This window comes from Bison bison, unplaced genomic scaffold (genome assembly GCF_000754665.1).
Source record: "Bison bison bison isolate TAMUID 2011002044 unplaced genomic scaffold, Bison_UMD1.0 scf7180017864466, whole genome shotgun sequence".
NCBI classification, from domain to species: Eukaryota; Metazoa; Chordata; class Mammalia; order Artiodactyla; family Bovidae; genus Bison; species Bison bison.
Window position 1 is genome coordinate 10,333,001 of NW_011495027.1, and position 3,566 is coordinate 10,336,566.

Consider the following 3,566-nt stretch of genomic DNA (forward strand, 5'->3'; position numbering starts at 1 on the left):
ACCCGCCAGCGGTGCCGCCGGCCTGGAGCCCGGCGAGTGGCCGCGGCGTCCGCAGAGCGAAACCTGCCCCGCAGACCCGAAATAGCTTGTTGTGGAAACACTTCGGGATAAATACGCCCAACAAGGCTGAAAATACCTTGACACCCAATCCCAGAGGTTTGCTCATTTCCCTTCGGATTTAGGTAATGGTTAAATTTGGAAGAGGTGGGCGAGCGCCGAGCCCCCGGCCTAAAGGGTGCAGGCGGCGCGTCCTGCGGGCGCCCGACTGGGCTGGCAGGCACGCCCTCCCCACGCCGCGCTCCTCTGAGCTGGGCCGGGTCCGCTCTGCCGGCGGCTAATTTCCGGTGGTCGGAGCTGCAAAATTAAAGGCCGCGCGGGAGGGAGCGCGCGGGGGCAGCGACGGCGGCTGCTCGGCTGACCCCGCCCTGCCGGGACAAGCCAAGGAGAACCGTACCCCAGGCGCGGGCTCCGTCGCCGCCTAAGGTCAACCCAGGCACCTGGACTGGAGGGGAGCAGTAAGGCGCCATAAAAGCACCACCCTGCTGATTATTGAAAAGTCAGTCTTCGCTGCGATTGTGTGTTCCACGAGGGCAGGCAGTGGATCTACAGCATTACATCCTGGCGGGAATGTCTGTGGACTGACTAAGCGAAAAAATAGTATTAATTAACTAATTAATTGTAGAAGACGAAAGAATTAAAACCTCACCCATAAATAAACAAATACAAAAACCTCCAGTGCTAGACTGTATGTGATGATCCAAAGAGTGTGGCCTGTGGTGTGTACTTAAAGCCTAAACCTTTCCTAAGGGGAATTGATAGCCGTTATAATTACCTTGATTTCCTAAATAAATTGAGTTAATTTTGATCACTACTTTCTGCACAATAAATCTCCAGGGAAGAGAGTGGTGTTCCTCAGTTACTGCACAATAACTTACTATTTTTTAGATTAATCCAAAGTTGTCACGGAAAAAAGTCCTTAGAGAATTTTTTTAAGTGATTTCTAATTTGCATTGTAAATCTAAAGGTTTGTGGAAAGTATTTGGTTACTATTGCCATGTTTCAAGCATGCTTTAATAATTTAGACGCTTTATATACCAGTGGCTGCACACCTACTATGTAACAGGTGTGAGACCATACACACATCTTAATTGTGTGACTAGCTGTCCTCCTTACACTACTGTTCATTTGCTTAACACACTTTCTTTATAAATAAGTGCAGAAGCGAGCAATCGTAATCAGAAGGACTACAAATATTGAATTAGCTGAAAGGAAATTACGGTCATTTTGAAGTTTTTATTTGTGTACTTTGTCCTTGCCTAAGATATAAAAATCTTAAAGCAGTCAAAACACATCTTTTTTCCCTTCTATTTTATTCAACAGCAAAAAAAAAAAAAAAAAAAAATTTAATGATAATGAGACCAAAGAAAACTTACTATCAACCAAGTTCTAGAGAAATGGCGGAACCATTTCCTTTGCACATTAGTAAGTTCAAAGTCAAAATTTCTTGAAAAGGCACTGTGATTAGTTAGTAATTTAGTTGAGAGTTGCTGTTTAAAGTTTCAGAAAGCATGGCGAGACTATGAAGGGAACAGATAATTACCTTAGAATAAATCCCTTTCATTCAGAGGAAATCTAGTCATCTTGCCTTTTTCTTTTTTGCCTTTCATAACCTCTAAGTTTGCAAAGTAAAACTGGGACTGGGACAGGGGCTCCCAGAAAGGAGCGGATGGAGGGAAGTGGCCCTGAAGTCCCCTTTACATATTCTATGTTGTGAGCCATGTGGGTGTATTACTAATTCAAATAAATAAATGCACACGAAAAATAGTCAGCCATCGAGATCAGGTCATCTCTCAGGTGTATAGTTTTAGAATATGATTCTCATACTTAGAGGGGGACAGAGGAGAAAGGTAAGAAGTGGGGCACCCAGAAAGGATAAGAAACTTGCCAAGGAGCAGCATAGAGCCAGGACCAGAAACGATGATAGAATGAACCTGATTCCCACTATTCCAAGTTCCCTCTCATTCACTACTACATGGAGAGTGAAGCGAGTAAGACAACCTCTACCCTTGAAAGGTACACTTTTTTAAATCTAGGAAGAGTGTGTCTCCCCAAACATTCTTTTGGAACTGGATAAAATAGTAAGCAGAATGTAGGCGTGGGGCATAATTTTGTATAAACACTTGTTTTCTCAAAAAAAATGTTAAATATACTAATTTTGTCAGTAATTTACTAATTATTATTAAATAATAATAATATATCTACAGATGCCAAATGACCTTCTTCGTATGGCAAACATTTCCAAGCTCTGGCCAGTGACCCATTTATTTCAAGCACCATCTCATAGATCAGAATTTCCCTACAACAAAAGATTTGAGACATTTTTAGAAAGAAGATGGTAACAGGATATTACCAGTTTCTTGTTTAGGTTTTTTTTTTTTTTTTTTTCACAAAACTTTACAGTTACCATCTCTGTTCTGTTTGTGAGAGGCATAGGAAAATGGGTGATCCTGAAGCCGCAGAGGAGAGGTAATGCGTCCATTTCCAGCACACATTTCTGTGACGTTTGCATCATTTTATCATCACAGTGATGCTATCAGGAGAGGAAAGAGTCTGGGCTTTTTGTAGATGGCCATTTGTGGTATCAATCTCTGTTCCGCTAGTTACTAGCCCTGTTACTTTGAACAATTTAGCTCAATTCTCCCAGCCTCAGTTTCTCATCTGCAAAGTCCAAATACTTATCAACCTTGCAAGACCGTGGAGCAGTCCTCTGATTTCCACTCTTCACAGATTCCTCTGAGTACCAAGAATGAAAGAATGCTCTCTGTGAAGGTGTCTTGGGTTTAACCTCCTTGTTCCATGTCCTGATTCAGTTTGTTCAACTTCAAGTAAGTGAACTTTGTGACAGCATTTTGCAGAGATTTGGATTTTTTAAAAAGCAAAGGTCAGGGGAAAAAAATGAATCAAATATCTATTTTCCTTTCTAGATATCGTATGGATTTACTTGGGTGATGTTATATGAATAATTAACTTGTTTCAGAACTTAGTTTTCCCATCTTTAAAGCAAGAAATGCCTCACATGTATCAAATACCATGAACTTTTGACTGAGGAGTAGATGTGGGAGAGACACTGAGAGTAAAACCAATGTTTAATACACAGAGTGAAAAGAAAAAAAAAAAAATCACAGGATGGAATTAGGCATGGGGCTCCTCTGTAAATCAGACAAGAGATTTTGTCTACAAAAAAGGTGATGCTTTATTTTTTAAATATATTTTTCATTATAAATTATATTAGATAAAATTTGATAAACACACAAAAGAAGAAACCATAGCAAGACAACATTTTGATATTTTTGCTTTACTTCTTTTAAAAAAAGTGATTGCAATCATATCACAAATACAAATATGTATTCTGTTTTTTTCCACTGGATAATAATATTTCTTCTATTCTCTTTAGTTTTTCAGAAATTCTTTACTTGAACAAAACTATTTTATAATAAAATTATTTAAATAGAAATCATGACAATCATGTTCCTTGCTTTTATATTATTTTTTTGATAATTGATAAT